Below are 25,531 nucleotides of genomic sequence, written 5' to 3' on the forward strand. Positions count from 1 at the left end.
GTCTATAAGAGATGGAGACTAGGATCCAAGATGGAACCTGGCAAAGAGGGGTCAATTCATGACCACAGCTGTTGTTTTCCTCCTGGTGGGCATCTGAAGTGGGAATCGGCAGCCCAGAGGTGGACCTTGGTGAGGAATGGGTCAGTAGTGTGGTGGTTAAGGGTAAAGGGTTTACAGATACCCTGCTTGGGTGAGGGCTCTATTCCATTATTTACCCATTGTATGATGTTGGGTGAGGTGTTCAAGCTGCCTAAACCTCCTCATCTGTAAATGGGCATCCCTCAGTGGCATCCCACTTCAGCCCATTGAGGCTGACGTTGGCATGGACCCTTGATGTCCAGTCCACTGGGACAACTGTCCATGAACTAGGGCAGTCAGATCAGAAGCTAACACTGTCAAGCAGAGCCCAGGGTTAGCTAACTGTAGACAAGAGGCCTCCTCCCCACCCAGCTGGGTGTGCCATACTGGCAAAAGGATTGGCACAGGCCTGATGGAGATGAGTCTGCAAACCAAAAACCAGGAGAGACTGCTAAGGAAATGCAGAGAGGGTGTTATTTCTTCAGATCTGAGACCAGTGCTGGTTTACCTTTAGAAAGAAGCAGACAACGCTGAGCACTGGGAGGAATCAGCATAACAGTTTTTCTAGACTATTCCACAGCCATGTTTTAGTCCTGAATCTTGGAAACAAATTGCTTTTCTGCCAGCACAGGAGGTAAGAGGGAGTTTACATGTTCTGTGAGGGAGGAATTAAGGCAGAAGAATCAACCTCGAAGGAACTGAAGTAAGAAAAATTGGTTTAAATTATTCCACAACTTCAGAGATAAAATATCATAACAGCTTGAAATGAAAACTGTAGTTTTTGAAATATTAAAGCTGAAGGGGTATTATATTTACAGGGTGTTCGGCTAAGGTATGACAACATAACTATTCATTTCGGTCAAAGAGAAATTAAGCCTGCATTTGAGAAAATGGGTTTGGATTCAGTATCATCAAATATTTTCTAAATTAAGAAAATGTGCTGGGTGCTACACGGGTCAGATGTGAAACTTTCAAACAATTATTTTATGTTGTGTACCCGCCAACCCTAGCAGCTTGTCACTGAAGGGAAATATCTGAAATGATTCTCCACCCCACCCCTAGATTTCCATCTCAAAGGAGAAAAAAAATAACCTCTTTGATGTTTAAGTGATTTGAAGCTGATCAACAGTGTTCTCAAGAACAACGACGAGGATTATGAACTGGTGAGTTGCTTGGAGGGTCTATGAACTGGTGAGTTGCTTGGAGGGTCTATGCCCTAGAGTTCCCTTCCCAGATTCTCCCAGTTAAAGGCTGCCCTCACTAAAGGAGTTTTGCAGACAGTTTTATCTGGAGTATTTCAACCCAGTGAAGGCCTGATGTCTCCTGATAGACTGACTAACTTAAAGCCACTCACCACTGCCCCAGGCTGTCCCTTATTTTTTCTAACGTCAAGAGGAACCACTCTGAGAGGCCCATCTTCTGCTTAAACGGTTGCCCTGTAATGCTGCCATCTCTAAGCCTTCCAATCTCTTTCCCTCTGAGGCCGTTCACAGAATTAAGGAACGGTTTGGGGAGCAGCCCTGTTGATTCCAAGCATCCTCAGTAGCACAGAAATCTACATAACAGACAAGAGGAAGGAGGCTGTGGAGAATAAAATGAGTGATACCACAGTTTGCTCTGCTACTATAATGGGCATAAAAATACTTTCAGGGTTTTGACTTTTAAATGATGTGGCCCAGTAGGGGTTCACTGAGCACAGGGCAGACTGACACGGAAATAAGAATAATCATTCAGGAGAATGGTCTTTGAAACTTGAGGTACAAAATTCAATTGGATAATGAAACACTGGGAACTCCACAGGGTACTTTTTCACCTCTATAAAGAACATTCAATTAAATGCTTTTTCATTTGGACAAGAGGGGTGGGGCTATTTCTTTCCCCTCTCTTTTCCACAGAGTGTGTCTTCTTGGCTTCTGGCCCCATTTTTTCCCCCTGCTTTTTATTGCCTGTATTTACTCCCCATCGCGATCCACAATGCCCACACACCCTGCTTTCTCACAGGTTGATGGAAATCCCCCACGTTGCCCTTGGAAATGGTCATTACCAAGGAGAGATACAATGGCTTCACTGGGTGATGCATTGGTGATGCTTCCAGAGGCTTCTGGTGCCTCCATTTCATGGGCCACTTGCTTAGCTGCTGCTGAAATGCCTTAGTGCTATGAAGGCTGCATTTAACTTAGCCATCTGTGAATAACTCCATCAGGGGCAGATTCAGATCCAAAGTCAAGACAGCTTCCTGGCCAGAATGTCATCCTGTCCCACACAGGCAAGCAAGAGTGATTTCCTGACACAAGAGTCCAGTGCTGTCGTCCCTCCCTTAGGAGCCCTTGGGAGCCCTTGGGAGTGTGCCATGCATTAAATGTGGACTTTCTTACAAATCAATTAACACTTGGCACTTTATAGTCTGGAATGATGTCACACGGCCTGTGTGTAGTCAGGCATTGGGTGATGATTTCAAAATTAATGGTTATTGGACTAGTAGAGGTAAACATTTCTTTCCTGGAGTGTGAAAGATAGGAGGAATACAAGAAATGAATAAACGGCTCCTTAGAATGGGGCCACACAGCCAATTCAATTCAACTCACCCTGATTGAAGGTCTACAGGTAACAGCCTTGAGGCTTGGTGCCTGGTGCTTGGTGCTTGGTACAGTGGCATATAAGGACAGTGTTGGTCTCAATGGTATTATAGTCTACCGGGGGGAGCAAGGATCTTAACCCTGGAGTCAGGAACTTGAGAGACCTTATAATGGTCCTCAGGGAGGGCAGAAACATCTAGAATTATTTATAAACAGAATCTGTACAAATAAGCATATGCACACATATGCACATTTTTCTGGGTAATAGATCCATGATTTTATCAGATTCTAAAACTACCATCTACTGATCTAGTATCTTTTTACTTTGTATTCCCCAAGCATGTGAGAATGGGTGTTGAATAAATGAATGGTGGTTGAATTAATAAGTGATGATTTCCTTCCATGTTGGAAAGGGCACACGGGCCAGCCTGGCTGTCAAGGGTCCTGTGGTTGCAGGACAGAGAGGTGGTGGAATCATCTCTTATCTAAGGTTGTGAGTATAAGAAGTCAAGTCATTGAGGAACGTTCAGAGTTGAATGGCTTGTATAAAGAAAAATAAAACTGAGAAGAAGGTCACAATAAGACCTCAAAGCAAGGAGAAGGCTGCACAGGTACTCCAAGTCAGAGCAGGTGCCAAGTGGTCAAAGGAAATAGGGATAAAGGATCAAGAGCAATAGGTCAAACCACACAGGTAGGAGGGCAGTGTAGGAGGATGGTGGATAATGAAGACTTAGGCAGGGGTCTGAAGGAGATTTTAAGAGCTTGGGCTGGAATCAGCCTTAAGTTCAAATCCTGCCTCTACTTTTTGTTAGCTTCTCTTTGCTTAGTTTCTCCAGCTGCAAACTGGAACTATAGCACTAACTCCTTGAAGGATTATTGAGAGGGATAAATGAGAGAACTCACACAAAGCACACAGCTACTGTTCAGAATAGGGCTCTGATTGAATTCTAGGGATGGGTTGGATCCCCTTAAAGGGCTGCAATTAGAGTGTACACTTGCTACCATGGTTTGGTGCTACTTAAGTGTTCCAAAAATCTGTTCACATTCATTTCTCTTTCTCCTCTCCATTCTCACTCCTCGTATGTGGCTCTTGCAAGGTACTGCCTATTATTAAACTAACTTAACTCTTTCCTTGTATAAATCAAAGCCTCCTCATGTGAAATTTCTCCATTTCCCTTTGAGAAGATGATTACTTCCCTGATAGGGAATTATCAGGACATCTGATAAGGGAGAAGAATGCTCTCAACTCTCCATTTGACTGCTCTCCCTCTCCTTCGCTACCATCCTCTCTGCAGCCCCCCAGCCTTGTACATTCAGCCTCTATCACATGGGTTCTCTGCACCTTGGCAATTCCACCCACATGCAACCGTCCTCGCATTGTCCCCAGTTACATTCTTTACCAATTCACGTGAAGCCACACACATTTATTATCCTGTAGTTTCTGTGGCTCAGGAGTCCGGTCACAGCTTAGAGGGGTTCTCTGCTTCGGGGTCTCACCAGGCTGCCATACAGGTGTCAACTGGGGCTGTGGGCTTATCAGATGCTCACCTAGGGAGGGATCCAGTTTCAGACTCCCTCAGGGTGTGGGCAGAATTTATCTCCTCAGGTGGTAGAACCAAGTCTCTGTGTTCTTGCTGGCCACTGGCCGGGAGCTGTTCTTCACACCTAGAGGCTGCCCACAGGCCCTTTCCCTCTTCACAGTCTCTCTCCCAACATGGCAGCTTACTTCTTTAAAGCCAGCATGGAGAGTCCCTCCAGTCTGCTGAGTCCAAGATAACAAAATGTTATTACAGAAGTGACATCCCATCTCCTTTCCATATTCTGTTGGCTGGAAGCAAGTCACAGATCCCTCCCACACTCAAAAGGATGGAACTATGCTGGGTGTGAACATGAGGGCCAGAAATCACGGGGACCGCCCTGTCTGCCACAGGTACAGTCTGTGCTTTGCTCTCACTTACTTGACCAAAGAATCCTTTTGTGAGCCTACTGATATGCCAAGAAGCTCTGTTTGAGAAATGTTAAAGTATTCAGTATAATTAGACATATTATATTCTCCCAATGTATTTTATAAGGGGTGTGTGTGTGTGTGAGAAATATAATTTTAAACTCCACTGGTCAGTTAGTCAGCACCCACCTAGAACTTCAGGAATGTCTCGATGAAGAAGCAACCCTTCATGTCGCAGTGAGCAGTAGCTAAGGAAGGGATATTCCCCTTAAGCAGAAGTGGATGCTGTTCTGAGACAGTGGTTGCCGAGGCTGGGAAACACCTATTTATTGCCTCATCACCCTGACTCTCCCCGGGACTGTGCCCCCAATGCCTGTCCACAGAAAGGAGACACTCTCTGTGCAGACTGGTCAGAAATGGAACCTGTGATTGGGACCTGAGATACGGTGGCTCTCAGAATCTGAAGACTGGCCTAGTGATGGCCTAAGACTTAGAATGGGAAGAAATCATTTAGACCTGTAGGCTTTGCTCAACAAAACTCTATTTTTCAAATAAAATATTACTTGACACTCTCTTTATTGAAACAAAGAGTGGACGGCTATGGTAGAACAGGGGTGTCCTGCCCACTGGAACTTCCAGTTGCCCCCATCTTTGTGCAAACTGGAATGCCCTTCAGAACTATTTCTCTTGCTTAGCTTCCTCATTATAAATTGTGGAAAAAAACTGAGCACCCAGGAGGTGAAGTGTCCTGTCAAAGCCACACCACCAAGTCTAGACCATGCATTCTCAGGATGCCTCCTTGCTATAACGCAGAGTGATCCTTAAAGGTGAGTTCTGTCTCCTCCCAGGGTACAATGGCCTCTCCACCCTCCAGCATTACCTTAAGAAGACCCTCCCTCATGAGTTCACAATTGCTGTCATTAACTCCCACCTTGAGGAATCAGATTGAATTAGCTCTTTGTGTAATTAAACCAGAGAAGCACTTACATTTTGTGACATCTCGAATTTCTGTGAGCAACTGAACATAGAAACTGAAGGACAAATGCTTGCCTCCCAACCCCTCCAAGACACCCTACGGGTGGGGTGGAGTGTGAAATCCCCAGGACAAATGGGAGCAGGCTGGATGTGGAGCTCCTCACAATGAGCATTAACAACCTGAATCTAACCTAAGCTCCTTAGCTCTGTGGAGGTTACAAGAAATAGTGAAAGCAGCAAAAGAAACCTCCTTTGGAACCCAGACTGCCCATGTTTTCACGAACACTCTCCCACAAAAGTTGATCCAAAGGCTTAACGAGCCAAAAAGCATTAAGAACCGTGCATGTAAATAATGTCACAGATTCTTGCTTCTTTAATTGGATGCAAATAGCATCACCTGGGCTCCACATCCCAGGATCCGTCCTGCTCTTTGTCACGCGGCACTCTAATGCACCGCGTTCTGAAGAGCCTGGCAGGAGAGGAAGACATTAACTGTGAGATCTGCTGGCTTCTGCCAAATTCACAAACGCTGGCAGCTAAGCCTATAGATATAATGAGGGATAATTTCATGCAAATTCTCTGTGCTATTCGCTGAGCTCCAAGATTAGAGATGTCAGAAAATGTAAGTGCTCCTCTGGTTAATAACACAAAGAACTAATTCAGTGTGATTCCCTAAGCTGGGAGTTAAAGAGCGTGATTGTGAACTTGTGGAGGAAGGGTCTCCTTAAGGTGATGCTGAAGTGGGCCAAGTGTGTGCAAAGGCTGGGGTACCTGGTGAGGGAAACAGAGCCTCCTTATGAGGGTCACTCTGAATCACACTGGGGTGGCGTACAGAGGTTCACGTAACTCTCAGGGCTTGGCTATCTCTCACGTACCTGCTGGAAGTGTGGGCAGATGTGATGGGCAGTAATAAGCTTACACTGCTGCTTGGAGAGGATTGTTCCAGGCCAAGCCAAGGCTGCAGGGTTTGGGAACAAAATCTGGAAGACATGTGTACAAAGGACATGCCTCACTCCTCTTCCCCTTCTAAAACAGACACTTGGTTCCTAGATGCATCTCTCCTAGTTTCCTGGACACACATTTTTCCATTTTTATATGCCAAATGATATTTGGTCATAGTGTCCAGAGGGCACTGACTTTTATTCAAACAGGGTACTTCTTGGAGATAATTTTACATCTTGTGAATGGTATGTAGCAATAGAATGCTTCAGGGGAAAAGATCACTCCATCCTCCTATTTATTGTGTCCTAGCTGTAGCACAGGGATTATGTGTCAGGCTTTGGATTTTCAGATTTAACTTTACAGGTTATCCTGAAGTATCTATGACAGTTTTGAGATTAAAACACACACACACACACACACACACACACACACACACACACACACACACGTCCTCCCTCTGGTACCCTCCATACAGTCACTGGAATAGACCTTGATTCCTAACTTTTCTAAAAGAAAGATAAGAAATCATCATCAATTGAGAATCCATTGGTGGCTTTATCAGTTATCCCATTTCTAGAATAGAATGTAACACTGGAGACAGACAAATCTCAAGCCAGACAGTATATGTTCTTAAAATCAAGAGCATGATTAATTAGTCATTTTCTTGGAGGCTGACTTAGGATTTGGCTCTGCTTCCGCAACTGGCTGTGAGATCCTGTAGAAACTCCTTAACCTCTCTGGGCTACAGATCTCTCTAATCAATTTAGGATAATAATTCCTACTTCTTAGGTTAATACTGAGGATTGAGTGAGGTGATGCATATGTTTAACATGTAATAAATGCTCAATAAGTAGCACCTAAGCCATTTTTGGTTGGTCTACATGATTAAAGCCCACAGCACAGATTTATATGATCAAAGTCTTTGCACATAGTCAGTATGTACTTAGAATTTTTCTATCATCATCAGGTATCAACCCCCGCCCCATCACACCTTTTCAATGGCAATTTCTTCCAAATAATGTAATGAGTCAAATGGGACACATTTTCTGTTTACTCCTCAGGATATATGTTCTGCGGTCTTTTTTAGTTTTGTTTTCCACAGTGTATATACCAGTAGATTGGTCATATCCAGCTATACAAATGAGTAAGCCGAAGAAGTCAGATTCATTATTTAAAAACTTTGGAGACTCTGTTTCCAGAAGAATTCCATCTACAGATATTTACCTTGCCCAGCCTGAGACCAGTTCAGTGGGGAACGGTCTTTAGTAATAAGACGGTGGGTTCGTTTTGTCCAGTGAGATAAAGAAGCTCTTTACAAGTGAATTGTATTTTATTTTATGGAGCTATCTCTTCCAAATAAGTGGAGCTATGACTCACTGGACATTATGAATCCTCACATGGTGCCTGCCGCTGTGGATTTACAAGTGTTTGTGGCCATGCACAAGTGAGGCATGTTTTACTGCTAAGTATCCACAATACTTGTCCAACTACCCTTGAAAATAACAGTTTTCTGATTTGAAGGAGCACAGATACATTGCAAGCAAGCCCTCTGGCATAGATATTTCCAGAAATGAGTTTACACATTTTCAATGAGAGAGTATCAGTTTTGTCCCACAGATTATCCTGAAATATCTAGGATGGTTTTTGGGATGAAACACACACACACACACACACACACACACACACACCTCCTCCCTTCATCCCCCTTCATACAGTCGTGAGAATATGCCTCGATTCCTAACTTTTCTAAAAGAAGAAGTCATTGTCAATTAGGAATCCATGTGTGGCTTTTACTGATTACCAAAATTTTAGAATAGAATACAAGATTATAGACAGCTGAATCTTGAGCCAGACGGTATATGTTATTAAAATCAAGAGCATGATTAATTAGTCACTTACTTGGAGTGATTTATCTTGTACCTCTCTCCACTGGTGTTGGAATTGCCTGCTGTGGATGTCAGGTGTACCACTCTATTATGAATGCTAATCAAAGTCCACAGAAGTGCAGACTGAGGGTGAATTTGAGCTCCACCAAATATCCATTTAAAAGAGCTGACTTTTATTAAATAGGCCTGAAGTCAAGAAGCCCATAAAACTACAGAGGAAAAGGATAAACCAGTTATGGCTAAGCTGTCTCACTCTCAAATGAGCCAAGTGCCAACCTGAGGCTGCCTACCTGGGATCCCAGGGCTGTCTTCCTGACTCATGTATAGATAAGAGTCCCATCTCTTCACTTCCCACACACTTTTCCAAGCCATCCCAATTCTGTCCATTTCACCTGCCAGCCCCCTAAACCAAGCACCCCGTCTCTCTCCTGAAAGACTGCAATAGCCTCCTCACACTGCCTCCATTAAGTAGAACAGATCTTTGAAAACCGTAGTTGATCATACCACATTTTTTCTTAAACCCATCAGTGGCTCCCCACTGCTCTTAGAAAGAAGCCCTTAGTCTCTGACTCAGCCCATGAAGACCTCTTCAATCTCACTCCCACCCACCTCTCCTGCTTCATTTCAAATTTCTCTCTGGCTTTTTCAATGTGCATCAGCCCCACTGACGTGTCGGAGGGGTCTAAAATGTTTAAACTTCTTTTCTGCCTCAGGACTTTTCACTTGCTGGTCCCTCTTCTGAAAATGCCCTTCCGCCATGACCCAGCCTGGCTGTCTTTCTGCCTGCCTGTCTGTAGCTCAAAGGTCACTTCTTCCCAGAAATCTTCCTCTTTCCCCTTCACCTCTCCCTAGAGATAATTACCAGCTCTCATGCTGCCCTGTAGTTTTCCCATGTAGCCCTTATCAAAATTGTCATTACCATTTTACAATTTTTTTCTCCTTCCCTGTATCCTCAGTTCCTAGCACAATGCAGTGTTCACAGAGGGCCCCCAATAGGTGAGGGGATCAAGCAACTATGATGAAAGCCGTGTGTCGGGGGACCACTAGCTGCCCAGCCAAATCAGGGCCGCTTTCTTCCTGAGCTCATAGTTGGACTACATTTCCCAACCTCCCTTTCAGGTAGGTGGTCATGTGACTGTGTGGGGAGGATATGTGCCACTTCTAGGGCAGACCACAAAAACCTCCCTGGGAGCAGCTCTGTGATATTCCTACTTTCTGGTGGACTGGGATATTGATATATTGAAAATGGCAGAGCCACCCACTGGCCTGGGTTCCTGAATGACTTTGTGGAAGAAACTCTCAGACCTAAACTGCTGGCCCAGAACTGTGGTGTGAGCAGGAAACAAAGTGTGTGCTGTTAAAGCACTGAACTTTCAGGCTCAATCTGATACTGCAACTTTGTCCCCCAAATTAATACATTAGGATACTAATACATAGGATTTCAGGCCCTGAAAATGAGTGAAAAATTGTTACACGCCCCCTTACATACACACATACGTGCTCACACCTCCATAAACATATATGTGGATCCCATGGAGAGAGAAGAAAAAAGCAAACTGAATTTCTGACAAAGTATAGTATTATGAAAAAAATCAGTATTTAAAAATGTTTTCTATCTCCATTTAACTCTTTCCCCCCTCTGCCTCAGTCTTTAATAACTAAGAATAGTCTGATTACTAGTGTTTCTTTGTAAGAGAGCTGCCACCGCCTCTTACATTTCTCCTTATCCTTACTTGTTGCCCTAGTAATTCCATATAAAGCCCTGGGTATGGAGGAACCCTTACAGTGAGAAGGGGAGGATCTCCCAAAGCAGTAAAAAATTAAGCAGTTTTCTTACTGAAATTAGAACGTCATCTAGCAACCAATTCTATTTAGCTTTGCCCCTAAGACAGTTCAGGGATAGAAAGAATCACTAGACAGATTTCGCAAACGAATAAGAAGTTCTCTATGTCCTTGGGGTTTCTGTCCCGTAATCTCGGGGCTGGGCCCCCACCTCCTGGAGGCTGCCTCTCTGTGCCCTCACAGCCCAACCTCTGACTCAAGCTGAGAGAAGGGCAGGTTCACACAGCTTTGCAAGCCTCTGCTGAGCAAGTTAGCCTAGCTGAGTTAATGACAATGCAGCCACTTAACCACCAGCACAAAAAGCCTAATCAGTCAGCTGGTTGGAGCTTCCTCGCCAGGAAGCCCACCCCTCCCTGCCTAGCCTTCCTTTGGCTATGGAAACCTCTGTACGTATTAGGAGCACCTGCTCATAGAGTTGTGGGGCCTTTGGCCCTAAAAGGGAGGAACTGAGCCCTTTTTGCCTCTGGGTATGGATCTCCCATGCTCCTGGAAGCCCATTTCTTCCACAGGAAATGTCCCTTGGTGCCAACCCTGCAATAACGGAACGGAACATTTTCTCACATGGAGCCACACCTGTTGTCAACAAGCATTTGCCTCCAGTCTATTTAAGCTCACGGGGAAAGGAGACTGTGTGAATCTCGGGCATTTTTGGCAATGCTAGGCCCGCAGCATCTGGGAAAGCTCCACAAAGTCTACGCTCTTGTTTGGGAGGTGGAGTTACCCCTGGTAACAGCTGCTATGTTTCAACAGAGACCGGAGGCCACTGGGAAAGGCATAAAGGCCTCACACAGACCCCTTTGCAGAGCTGAGTGCCAGGCATTTGGAGTTGATGGCAGCTTGTACCTGTTAGGATTCCTGCAGACTCATCAGCAGCAGGAGCAAAGCAGAGAGAAGGTCAGCTGCCGGCATGTGATTTGTGATGGAGCTGATTTTGTTGTATCGGTTTGGTTTTGGTCAAAGATGTCATCAGGCAAAGTTATGTTAAGCATCTACGTTGATTGAATATAAATTTACATTTTGGTCTGTAACCTAAGATGTACTTATCCACTTATAGTTCATTTGTTTATCACTTCATGCATCCATTTGTTTATTCTTTTCTCCTTTCCTTCATTCAGAACCACAGGCCCATCCCGAATCGTAGTTCTTTTGATTGACTCCCTGAGGCCCTACTTCAGTTTCCTTCACCTGCCTGGTGCCTTAATAAAACCTCCATAATTTCCACTCCCTGGTAGGGTCCCCACATAAATATGAATAGTTCTACTGAACAGCAAACTGATACTCTTAGAGAGAACTTAGGGCCTGGGCATTCATCCACAGCTCAATCCCCTGTTGTCATTTTCCCCACCCCAGTAGTCACTCCCATGTTTACCGTGTATAACATTATAGTTCACATATGCACGTCCTTTTTTGAATCATTCAAAGTAGGCCAGTCCTTCTTGAGAATTCCCACAGCAATATGGCATAGTTCTCTATAGTTGTACTCAGTCTTTTACTATGTAATTTTTGGTTTAGGACTCTTGTATGATATTATAAGCTCCTTAAGGACAGAACTGTGACTTATGTGTCTCTTTACTACCAATGCCTAAAGGTTTGATAAATGTTTGTTAAATTACTTTTTAAGGATGGGTGGTTGTATGGATGGATAAGAGTATACTGATGGATGAGAGGGTAGGTGAGTGGGTGGATGCATGAAAGGATGAATGGATAAATGGATTTATAGGTAAATAGGTGGGTAAATGGGTGGATGGATGGATGGATAAACGGATGGATGACAGATTAATGGATGGGTGGATGAATACAGGATGACTGGATGCTTGATGAGTGAGGGTGAGTGGGTGGGTGGGTGGCTAGATGAATAAATGAAGAATGACCTCAACCATTAGGGAGCCAACATGTACAATCAACAACATCGCTTACTTCCAGTAAGATAATCTCCAACCATTAATCCCTTAAGCAAACTCACAAACCCTAAACTGCCAGCAAGTAAAACAATTAGCAGGCCCCTTGTGGCCGGTATTCCCCAGAGTTGAAGGAATATGGGGAATGCTCTAATTTCCGCCTATTCGCCAACTGGTGAAATATTTCCCTGTGGCAACCCAACAGCATTGCTCTGGCAATAGTCAAATCTGTTCCATTACCTTTTATAAAATAATTTCCTGAATATTAAAACTGCCCCTTTTTTCCTTCAGAAATGATACCTAAAATGAACCTAGAGGCAAACTGCAGAAGATACCCATAAAACAAAAACTGACACCGAGGGAAAAAAGGGAGTCAAGCCCAGAACCCCCTGCCTTCCGAGGCAATCCTCACAAAGCAGTCCCTTCAGACAAGCAGGACAAGAGTTCTGATTCTTACTCCCCCAAACGTGACCTTGTTTCAAAGCCACACGGCTTTCCTCGCTCCAGTCCATGGTTAGTCAGAAAATGAGAGAATATATAGTATTCAGCGACTGCCAAATGTAGAATGAAACATAACCCTTGCTTTTGTGCGTTGGTTTATTACGTTTTTTATTACTACTGCTGTGTTATAGATGTCTCTCCTTCCTCCAAGGAAACAAGAGAACAATGAACCAGTTTGAAAGACAAAAGCTGTCAGCTTGGATAAAATTAGTCTGTTTTATTTTTTTATTAAAAAAATAGGAAGCTAATCATGCCAATTGTAATTTTAGTAAGTTATTTCTAATGTGAGTTTATTAAACCATGAATTTTCCCTGGAGCCAAACTAATGACCACTATTAGGTATGCTCTTCTATTTTAAATGATCAAATATTCAATGGAATAAGATGAAAATTATAGATAGTGATAATTACAAAATGTCAGCATCACCTGGAATCAATTTACTACTATGTCTCCTCGGGTGTGGAGAAGAATCAGTTTAAAATGAGCAGAAGACACGTTGTATGGGCTGCTGTCATTTATCCTTCGGGGACTGTCACGGCTGAATATTTATATCCCTTGCTCCCCTGCAGTTGTTTCTAGCCTGCTTGCTACACCCTTTATCAGACGACAAGGGAAGGATTGGCAAGGAGAGAGAACCCCACCTCCTTGAATCCCCAGGTCCTCCCCTGAATTTTTGCAGGGGATGTGGAGACAGAGCTTTCAAATAAACCAATTCTGTTGTAACCACTTGGGAGTCTATATCTGTGGTTTTCCTCTTAAATATATAGTACTGGCCTTCCCCTCCCCCCAGTTCCTGCAAATGAAAAGGGAGCAGGAGATTGTGTAATTAGATATATTGCAAGAAACGTTGCTTGATTTTAAATCAAGCTTTCAGCTGTGCTTCTTTTGTTTAGGTAAATCACCGATGTACCTGAAATCATGGGCAAAAGGAATTTGCTCTTGGCACAGAAGGGCAGAGACTGCAGCCCCTAAGGTGTACCTGTCAGGGAAAGGCGCAGCTAACATGATACACATATACAGATGTGTTTGGCTCTTCGGGGGACTGATCGATTTGCCAGGGCTGTCAGAGGTACCTGTGTGACAAGACAGGATGAGACCCATGACCCTCCCCCTGCCTCTTTTCTGCACTTAACCTCCCCCAATATCCTTCTGCCACCATCTGCTACACAAAAGAAACATGAAGGTAAACACACACTCACACACAGACACAGTGGGGCACTGCATCCCCCAGTCTAAACAACTCCAACAATTTGGTTCTGGCGGGAGAGAGTACCAGGGTAAACTCCCAAAGTAGAGCTGGTCGGTTACGGGTACATTTCTAGGTTAGTTTAAATCCTTATTTCCCATTCTTTCTGGCTTTCTTTCCTCCCTCCTACAGCCTCACCCTTTGGAGCTACTGATCATCCTTCTACATCCACTCCCAAACTCTCTCCTCTGCACAATCTACTTTAAATTCCTTTTGCCCCAAGTAAACAATCATTCCTCCTGAACACCAGGGAATAAGCCCTGCTGTGCCAGCAGCCTGATTTGACAGTGACCCTTGGACTCTGTACCGGAATTCCTGGAGCAGCCTTGGCTCTGTTCTGGGTGGATAGCCCTGGGAAGCAGCAAAGTGCAATGGTAGAGATATAGGTTCTTAAGCTGGACTGCTTCCTACCAGCTGCGTGACGTTGCGCAAGCCCTCAACTTCTCTGTACCTCAGTTTCCTCATCTGTAAAATGGATGAAATTATACCTACCTCCTAGGGGTTAAATTTTTCAAGTGCATAGAATGGAACTTAGCACACAGTGTTTTTACATATTTATTACACTAAAAAATAACTTCTAATAAGCTGATTACTCAAGCCTCACCCTTCCCCCTCCCCAGTCTTTACACTTCAAGGTTCCCTTTCATCTCTGCTACAAAGCCCAGCACCTTTCTTCACTCTCTGGGATCTCAACATTTCCATCTAAGATTGATTAATATACCCAGCTATCCCCAGGGCTGACTCCTGATCATCCTCTTTTCTCAGACCTACACTTGTATTTAAAACTATTCCAGGATTCAAGAACAAGGATAGTTCAGTCCCTGAGACAGCCAATCTAAGCATTTTAAATCCACTATTGAAAAAAGGAAGGGAGGTGGTAGTCTTTGCCATGTCTCATGTTTGGAAATGATTAAATATGGGTTTCTATTGCCTGTGTGCCCAAAGCACAAAGCTGTTGTAAATAACTAGGGCTCTGGTTAGATCTGAATTCAAATCTACTAGTTCTAGGAAGGAAATGTATGGAATCATAAATAATAAATAAGGAAGGGGATGCCTCCCTGCCAACCATATGTAATAAATACTTCTTGGTGATCACATCTTAAAGAAAGGAGGCAGATTTTTGTCTTGTTTTGGTGTGATTCCAAAGGCCATTCCCAAAGAGGAGCTGCAACGAGGTCTTAGGCAAAGTTTGCATCATGAGTGAACATAAAGTCTTCCATTCCAGGGAGACTACTTCAATGGCCAACACTTATTTTGTAGAAGGGACAAGGCAGCAACATGGAAATGCCCCCATCACCCAAAACTTAGCAGTAATCCTGGCTTTAGCATCATGGAACAAAGCAGGTGGGTACAAAATTATTGGAAGAGACTTACTATGTCTAGACACGTAAAGCTTGACAGCTATCCTGGGTTTCGCAGACTGGGATGTCTTTATGCTATGAAGAGTATGTAGACAGGTACAAGGGGCTGCATAATTTCTCAAGGCAAGCAAGATTTTCTGGAGAGACGATTCTACTCAGTGTAAGTAATTTGAAGCATTGTTTTGCATTAAAGTAATCACAGATATTGTGGTAGGCAGAGCTTAGCTCTCAATGATCCCTGCCTCCCCATATGCATGCCCTTGGGTAATTCTTCCTGTTGAGTGTGGGATGGACTTAGTGACTTGCTTCTAATTAATAGAATATGGCAAAAGTGGTGGGCTATCTCTTCCATGATTAAGTTACTAAAGACTGTGACTTCTGTCTTGTTGGCATTTTGGATCTCTGTTTCTTCTCACTTGTTTGCTCTGGAGAAGCACGCTGCCATGTTGTGAACTGTCCTACAGAGAAGTCTGTATGGCAAGGAACTGAAGGCTCTCCCCAGCCAACAGCCAGCAAGGAAGTAAGGTCCTAACAGCCTGCAAGGACAGAATTCTGCCAACAACCTCATAAGTAAGCTTGGAAGCGAACCCATGCGCAGTAGAACCTTGACATGACTGCAGCCTGTATGTAGCTAGAGCACCAACCTAAGCTGCACCCAGATTCCTGACCTACAGTAACTTTGAGATAATAAATGTTGTAATTTTAAGCCACGAAGTCTTAGAGTAATTTGTTATGTAGCATTAGACAACTAACATAGATATATTATGGACTAGGGTATAAAACTGTAAAGAAAGACAAGGCCTGTTGCATCTACTTAATGTTTCAGCTCATGTCCACACAGGGCCCCCCAAATTACCCAACTCTAGGGGCACTATTCACAAAGAACATAATGTGAAGTTATGGTACATTAAAACCCTGGAACCATCTTTACACTACATCTTTGCATTGTTACATCTTTTTGATTGTCAGGTCTGTAACATGTTAGCTATCTGACCTGTATCAGGTCTCACTTTGTAGATCCTCAGTTTCCTCATCTGTAGAGTAGGTGTAAGAATCTTGGCTTCATCAGTTTTCTGAGAAAGGTAAGCCAGATGTCTGTAAAATGCACAGTATTTGGCACATAGCAGAAACTGACTTTCAGCTCAGTAACTGAGTCTCTGGCTTTAATCAAAATTTCCAGGGCTTTAGTTCTGTGCAAAGTGCTAGGACACTTAGTTCTCTATCTTTATTCCAGCTGGAAATGGAACGTTCCACCTCTCCCCTGGCAGAGGAAAAGCAGAATGAAGTCACCTCACCAGTTCTGCTTTCCCAAGGCAGTTCGTCCTTGGTGTTTGATTATATCTTTAAATACCAGGTGTTTACTCTGGAAAGAAAACCAACTCCATAGTCAACCCATGTAGGTACAATGAAAATAGAAAACAGAACATGGATTTAACTTCCTCATTCAGTTAAAACCAAATAGATTCTTATGTGAAAGAAGGTTCATATTTGCAGGTTGTGTATTATTAAATTTGCCACTATGTCCATCTGGTCCCTTTGTGTGTCCCCATTTACTAATGTATACAGATTCAGAGACTCCCAATAAGCATGGCCGCTTATTAAAAATAATAAAGGGCTCCTGCTAAGTGAGCACCAACTTTGCGCTGGGCATTTTTGCGTACAGGTTTTGATATTCTCGCAAAGGCACGTGGAATAAATCCTGCCTTTTCCTATTGCTCTCTTCACACCTCCATCCATTCATGGAAAAAAAAAGCCATCAATATGTGTCCCAAACAGAATCTAGTCTAGGAACAAGCCAAAGCATATTTCCTTCAGCATGCACCCAAGCAAAGAACGAAGGCACTAATGTTGAAAGGATCAAGTGTGTATCTGGCCCTGTGCCAGGCACTATTTTAGTGGGTCTCAGGGAGGCTGTGAGGTGTACGAGTTAAGGTCACTGGCTGAGAAGCCAAGCTGCCTGGTTTTTAATCCTAGCTCCACCGTTTACTAACTTATTAGAGAATATCAAGCATCTTACTTAACCTCTCTGTGGCTCAGCTTCCTCAGCTGATGCAACAGATCTTAAACACTCAGCTCACCTTACTGAGGAATCAATAAATGTTAGTGATCTTACCCTTGACATAGCCTGTGAGATGGATATGATTCCACTCTGTTTTGTAGATGAGAAAAGTGAAGGTAAGAGAAGGCAAAATACTTCCCCAGGCTCATACAGATGGTAAGGGACAGAACTGGAATTCAAACTCATTCATGATTGAATCCAAAGCTGTGGCTACTGTAACTACTGAATTATGAAGCTCTGCTGAGTCTCCTGTAGGTGATGATAATAATGACCGCAAAATGGCTATTTCCTGTGTGCCAGGTACTGTCCTGAGAGCTTCACATGCACTTATCTCATTCACTCTGCATCACAACTATATGTACTAGGTGTAGTTTCCATTCCCATTTCACAAATGAGGAAACTGAGGCTTAGAAAGGTTAAGCAATGTGCTCAAAGCCACATATGGGTGGTGGAGACGTCTAATGCCCACCATACCCTGCCCTGTTCTCCTTCCAGGAACATGGGAGGATTACGATTCCTAAGACCACTGGGCAGAGCCCTTGAGGCATTCTTGCTCATGGGCTGTAGGCAGAAGTGACCCATTTCCTTTCCAAGTCAAAGCATCTCCAAGGAGACTTTCCCCGATGCTCTTCTCCCAGTGGTAGCAACTGTAGGAGCACATTTAGTCATGGAGGGGCAATGAGACAGGGCAGCCTCGCTTGCTCCGCCCCCTCACGGAGGAGTGCTCCCTGACTTGGTTTTCAAGAGGGAGAACTAAACCTGTGTCGTGAACAGGCTCTGAGACCCGTGCTGGTCTGTGATTGCAGCACAGCCTCACCTATCCTGGCTGACACAACTGGCACGTGGCATTTCCAGGGTTCAAACCCTAGACAACGAGAATAATAACTTTAACACAGGGTGGTGGTGAGAATTAAGTTATATCAGATAAAATATTACAGATAAGGAAAGGCATAGCACAAAGCAAAGCACATGGTAAATGCTGAATAAATGTTTGTCGAATAAAAGAGCTCTTTCTCTGAAGGTCAAGATTAAAACTTGAAGAATACATAGTGATAGCTGACAACATGCAGTGCTTACTCGGGGCCAGACATATTTCTCAGGGCTTTGTGTGTACAGACTCACTTATCTCTCACAATAACCTGTGAGAAAAGTACTATAAGTATCCACAATTTTCAGGTGGGCAAACCAAGGCATATAGAAATTAAGGAACAGAACCAAAGTCATATGCAGAAAATGGAAGATCTGGGTCTCAAACCCAGGCAGTACGGCCCCAGACCTACATTCTTGACCTAGTGGTAGACAGGCAGATTTTTTTTCCTTCTTTTTAAATTTTTTATTGCGGTATAGTTGTTTTACAATGTTGTGTTAGTTTCTACTGTACAGTGAAGTAGAGTTCCCTGTGCTATACAGCAGGTTCTCATTAGTATCTATTTTATACATATTACTGTATATATGTCAATTCCACTTTTTTTAAAGGAAACTCCATCGAATAATTAGGTGTAAAGGAAAAACAATATTCCTGGATGAATTAAGAAAAAGAAAAAAATGTAATGTTGGCAACATAAGAAAGGTTTTATTTTCAATTTGCTTCACTGAAGTTACTTTATATTTGTAAATGAATATACATACATACAAGTAGGTATACATGGAAGAAAACACAAAATGTGTTGGAGACCAGTGAGATTTGAGAGGCAGCTCTAGACTGTTATGGGATAAAACACAAGATAAAATACCCCAAACAGAAAGCTGTAATGAGCTAATATTCAAAGGAAACTTTCAGATATATCGCCACTATGTCACAGAGACAAGTCCCTCTATTACTTCCCCCTCCAAAACTGTTTATGTCAAGGGATTCCTGGGGGCCTTGAAGGGCAAAGCATGGCAGTAATGAAGCTAGAGTGGCAACTTTCAAGACCCTTCCACACATCCTCGCTGCTGACCACTGTATCAATCCAGGAATGGGCAAGCCAGAGAAAGGAAACGAGGGACTTTCACAAAGTGGCGGCTCTCATGGCAAAGAGAACCACAAACAATAGGAGGGACATTTATCTTTGTTGCCACAAGAGAATTCAGACAAGCCTGACTGAAAATGTTTCTGCTGGCTCAGCCCATCTCCCAGGTTTTCTCTGCCTTTCTCAGCCTCTGCGTCCTTTGCCTTGGGCCCCAGCCTTGAGCTGATTCTGAGAGAGGAAGGCAGTATACCTAGAGCTCCATCACTTGATGGGACGTGGGTACCATCCTTTCCACACCAAGACCCAACCACGAATTCTCAGCTTTGGTGCTCCCTCTACATTTCCTTTTCTGACAACCAGACATGTAAGATTAGGGTATTCCTGGGGCATCCTGATGACCCCTTTACCATCTTATGCCCCCATCATGTTGGCTGAGTCTGTAGGAAGTCGACCAGGGAGGTATTCTGGCTTCATTATTAAAAGATCTGTCTTTGAAATCTGACTTAATGTGTTCAAAGCTCAGCTCTTCCCCTATGACACTGGACAAGTTACTTCTCTAAATCTCAGTTTCATCATCTGTAAAAAAGGGATGGTAAAGATGATGGTGATATCTACCTCCTAGGGCTCCTATGAAGAGTAACCAAAGTAAGGCATCTAACTTGGTGCCTGGCACTGTAAATGCTCAATAGTTTGGTTAGCTATTATCTCGGTTCGTCCTAGGTTTTGTCTGTTTAGCACTTCTCCTTCCCAGGCCACCTCCAGGTTCGGAGACTCTGCCCTGAAATCCAGCTGGTCCCCCTCCTTCTCACCAGTGCCCTTCCTCTCAGGGCCCCCTGCCTCGCCCGTGTGTGTGTACAGGCAGGGGTGGGCTTCCTGCTGCATTTAGTGCTTGGTATAGATTAGCGCCGCAGCAGATACTATCACTGCTCCTTCCACATCCCCTCAGATCCCTTTGCCATTTTACTGCACACCAGCTCCCAGTGTGCTCCTAACAGCCAGCACCTGCAGTGGCAGGCTGGTAAATGTTTAACAACCACCTCTGGGGATAGGAGAGCCCCGATTTGTAATGTAAGCCAATTTCCATAGGGTAACTACTCCCACCATGGCCGATTTCAAGCTATCAATGTGAGGTTAACTAACTTGCAAAATTCCTAACAATTTAACATCCAACACTCACGAACAGTTACAAGCCAGTGCCTGCACACCATGGGCCTCTGTGTTTCTCTTTTACAAAGGCTGCATCCTGGATGCCAGGATCTGTTTTGCCAGGGAGGACAGGAAGTGTCTGGGCATTTATGCCCCTGTTCGTCCCTCATCCCAGAAGCCCCTAACCAAGGATTGGTGGGCTCAGAGGTATAAGTATTCAAGATCCCTCACCTCTGATGGGCCAGCACTGAAGTGTGACCCACACCTCTCCTGTTTCTCTGGGGGATTAGGCCAAACTTACCTCTGTGGGACTTTGCTTGACTCCTTGCTCACTCCCCCCCTTCCCAGTCTTACTTCCCCACCTCCCCATCAGTGCTGTCTGGGAACCTTTCTTACAAGTCACACTCACACAACTTCTCATCCAGAGTCTGCTTCTGAGGAACCAAAGTGACCGTTTTAACAGCGTGCATTCTAAAGCTCTGAGTTCAAGTCCTGATTCTGATACAAGCTGTTGACTTGGGAAAGTTATTTAACCTCTCTGAGTTTGTATTTCTTCATCTATAAAATGGGTCTAATAAAGTCCCTACCAGTAGGGTTGTTGGGAGAATGAAAAAAGATAAATCATCTAACAGGATTAGCATAGAGTCTGGCTCACGATTGTCCACCTGAGCTTGCACTGCCCTTTGGAATCAGAGTTTAGGCTCCTTGGCTGTCCTTTCCTGGAACAGACCTCCATCCGTCTTTCCCTCTGCAGAGGGAATGGGTCTTCTGGAAAAGCTCTGGTCCCATTTGACCAGCTCTGTGATCTTGAAATCCAAGCATGCCTTGTTCCTGAGCTCCACCCTCCCCCAAAAATCAGGGCAGCCAGACAGGGCTCAATGGAGGGCAACAAGTAACTAGGATCCCTCGAAGGGATGGGGCCAACCCTTTGTTCCTGATCCAGTAAAGTTCCTTGCCCCACTATCTCCACCTTCTCATGGCAGAAAATAGCAGTTGATCCCTAGCAGTGGTGAAACGAGCACTCATGAAGTGCTGGTGGCAGAACAGACTAGTAACAGACCCTCACCAAAACCATCAGGCAACCTCTACCCACACCCTTAAAAACACACATCCCATTGGATCCAACAGCACCAATTTTAGACATCCTTTCTAAGTAAAGCATCCTAAACTTGAAAAAGCTTTATGCACAAATATAACCAGTTTAGCCTGGTGCTTTGTATATAATTGGTGCATAATACATTTTGATTAGCTAATGACCGGCCTATCATTTATTATTGTAAAAAATTAGAAAGCACCTTGATCTCAATAGTTAAACACAAAGGAATAGCTAAATGTTATGAGGCTGCCTTCTGATTTTAAAAAATATGTGGCCATTAAAAATTATATTTATAAAAAATTGTAAAACAATGTGAAAAGATTTATGAAATAAACAAGTTTTAATTTATATTAAAGTCACAACTTAGTTTCTTTAATATACAAAGAAAAAATGTGGAAATATTGAGAACAAAAATGTTGCAATAAGGAAATGCTTAACCAAAATATGATATATCTAAACAGAGGAATATTATGCAACCATTGAGAACTGACTGTAAAAATTATAAAATGATATCTATTTATGGAATGGTAATACAGCTCAAAGCATAATTATTGCTAATTTAATTATATAGACTAAACTTAAGATGATTTTTAAGAAGGATATTTAATATATGATTCATGATGAGTCCAACTATATAAGAAGTAAACCAACTAAAAATATGTGCATAAAGGAAAAAGACTCTAAGTAACTACACTAAATTGTTAAGAATGATCATATTTGGATGGCACCCCTTGAGTGGTTTTCTTTTTCTTCCTTTTTTATGTCCCAAATTTTCCCTAATTAAGGAGAATTACTTTTATAATAAACAGCATTTTGATTGATTGGTTGAGTAACAACAACGCAATGTGCACACAAACACACATACACACAGACGAAATAATAAGGAGTGGAAAGCAAGGGAGCACATTACTATTCAAACACCCTTCTCTTTTAATGGTTTCCAAATTTGTTTTCTAACAAGGCTAAATCACAGCCATGTTTTATGGCAGGTAGCAGCCCAACCTAACCAGCAGATAATCAGACTCAAATGAGCACTTCCCAAGCCACAGTTACTCTTTGGCTGTCACTTCAGCTCTGGCGACATTAGCTGGGGACAGCAGCTGGATGAGATGGTGTGCAATTCAAGAACAAGAGAATTCAGAACTCTATGCTTATTAAAAATCCAATTCAGTCTTCCTTGCCTTGTGTAGTCTGCACCGTGCATTCACGGGCTTGCCATATCTCACCTTTGAAATCAAATTTCCTTTCTGCCACGTGCTGTTGCAATCTGTAGATTTAAGTCCATTGTTTCCAACTGAATTTTGTTTTTCAACTGCAGTGCAGTCAGGTAAGTATGTTCTCCCTGATGCATCAGAAAAACCAGCTCAGTGGAGGCCCACTGATTTACCACATGGTGGGTACATCCAGTTTCGTGAATAATTTATCATTTGCAAGCATGAAGGAAAAGCCAGGACACCATGGAACAGGTCATTTCCCACCCCCCGCCCCCCCACCCCACCACTGCCAGCAGCTACCATCACAAGAAAAAGGTAGCGTTCACCTAAGTACTATTTGTTCACTTATATCCTGGGCAGCATCATGAGACATAAATATCAACAGCCACTGACGTCCTTCTGAATGTTACCTCTTACCAAACAGCTTCCCCGATTGGAGGTTCAGTCTGGCATCCATAAAAACACAGGTATCTTTATTCCTCCTTCTTCCCTGATGCAGAGGGCATGATACCTTTTTAATACCCCATTTCCTAACATATGAGGATACAGTATAAAAAACCTGCCATCTGGCTCTTTCTTTTCTTGACGAAACCATTTACATTTTCTTAGTATAATTATTATTGTACAGTAACTTGTCAATACTCTTCTGCCATGGCACCAAATAACAGTTTAAGTATACCTGCAACTTTGATGATTTATTTGTTGCTGCATGCTTTCAAGTGCTGGCTAGGGATAATTACCAGGGAGATTATTACATGGTATTGGGTTAATTAAATATGATAAAGGCATTTGCCTGTGACATGATGGGTCTGTTTCAATCTAAATGATATAAAATGGTCAGGCTCATTGAAGGCAACATGGTGACCCCACAGAAGATTAGACCTAGCCAAAATAGAATCCTGCTAATGATGTTTCTGAATTTGATGTTCTATCTTGATTTCACTAGCTGTCTTTTTAATCAGAGAGATGTCATTACAATGATCGCTCTTGAACGTTCATGCCCAGCCCTCACGAGAAAGCAGGAGACCTTCAGACTACCTTGAAATATTGGCAAAATACAAAATATTAAAGGTGTAAAAGGGAGTCTACTGACACTGAGTTGCTTCTGATCTTCTTTGTTAGACTGAATAAGGATCAGTCTCAATTGAGGGAGTCTGCTGGGTTAGGGAAGTAAGAAACAAGAAGAGACAGATGTCCAGCAGCTGTTGGACCATTTTCCTCCTCCATCGGAGATATTGCTGGGCTATAAACGGATGTAAGCACTAGGCTGGAAGTCTGATGGACAAAACTTTGGGGACAAAGTTTTCTATTTTAATTTTAGAGCAACAAGAATAGAGACTGATACTATACCATATTTTTAAGACAAAAATTCACCTTATACCATGAACATTAATGGTTGGATGCTACCACGGTATGGTAGTAAAATGGCAATGAAGTGGAAAAAGTCTCCATTGCCCAGTTCCCATTTCCCTGACACAGTTGACAGATTAAACTGCTGCAAAGTCTACAGTGGCTGAAATGGTCAATTCAGTCAAATGCACGTTAAGTCCAGGCCCCAAAATATCAATAAAACTAATTGCTAGAATGAATAACCAGGTGAGAGGCGTCACTTGCAATCAGTGGGTCTGTACTGCAGCCTTCCCACGTGCAGGTTACCACGGGGAACAAAATAAGCAAACACCTTATGAAACTGTCCCAGTCAATAGTAAGAGACTCCCTTGCAATTTAGTTGAGAAAATAAGACATATGTTGCATGACTACGCAGCAAGGAGAAGCATTCCCACCAGCCACGAGGAAAATCAATCCAGTTATTTCGTACTTAGACAACTTACACGTGAGAGCAGCTACTCCTCACAGCTTCCCTCATCTCCCTCCTGAGCCGTCAGCCGCAACCCACCTCACACCCATTACTCACATCGAGCTGATCCCCTTGGCTCTTCTCCCTCTCTCCTCACTCCTTTTCTCTTTGGGGTCTTGCAGTGAACACCCTGGTCTCGCTTATTTTGGCTCTTGTAAGTGAAGAGTACCCCTCCCTGGGACCCTCAGCGCCAGTCTCCATCCCTTATTCTCCCCCAGTCCATGACCAGGAACTGATCACCAGCAGCAACACTACCCATCAGTGGGCTAGCAATTCTGTCCAAAGGAGAGAGAGTTCAGGCAGAAACCCGTGGTAGTCCTCAGAGGGGTCAGGGAGGTGCTGGGACTGGAGCAGAGCCCTGCAGGGAGTGCAGGGAATGAACAGGCAGAGGCCAGGGCCTCGTAGAGAGGAAGACTTCGAGCAAAGGCATTGAGCTGGGAAGGCAAAGGGCCGGGGACTATGGGACACAAGTGCGACTGGCACAAGAAAGTCCAGTCTGACACGGAGCAAGATAAAACGAGAAAGACTTTTGCTTGCAGCAACTCAAAAAATGTTGTTTGTACTCTTTCAGTGGGTGCACTGGTGCAACATGGGTTAATCTTAAAAACACAGTCATTGAAGGAAGCCTTGCATAAGAATACATGCTGCATGATTCCATTTATACCAAGTTCTAGAAAAGAAAAAACTAATCCATGGTACCCAATAACCAGAGCAGCGGTTGCTTTGGGGTTGTTGGAGGGTGGGTGTCAGAAGTGGTTAGGAAGAGGCTTGAGGGAACTTTCTGGGATAATGGGACTATTCACCATCTTGACAAGGGTTTAGGTTACAAAGATGCATGCGTATGTTAATTTCACCACGCGTAAATTTTACATCAAAAGAGAAAACGGCATACACAAATATTGAACTCTAGTTAACAATATGCGTGCTAAAGTATTTACGAAGAAAGTATATCAATG

At 43.5% G+C, this 25,531-nt stretch overlaps 1 protein-coding gene across 2 annotated transcripts in view; it reads right to left on the reverse strand.

The window, feature by feature from the left end:
• The window catches only part of CDH13 (cadherin 13), a 1,028,096-nt gene that overhangs the window by 871,825 nt on the left and 130,740 nt on the right, over positions 1-25,531 (reverse strand). The window lies entirely within an intron of this gene.

This window comes from Eschrichtius robustus, chromosome 19, assembly GCF_028021215.1.
Source record: "Eschrichtius robustus isolate mEscRob2 chromosome 19, mEscRob2.pri, whole genome shotgun sequence".
NCBI classification, from domain to species: domain Eukaryota; kingdom Metazoa; phylum Chordata; class Mammalia; order Artiodactyla; family Eschrichtiidae; genus Eschrichtius; species Eschrichtius robustus.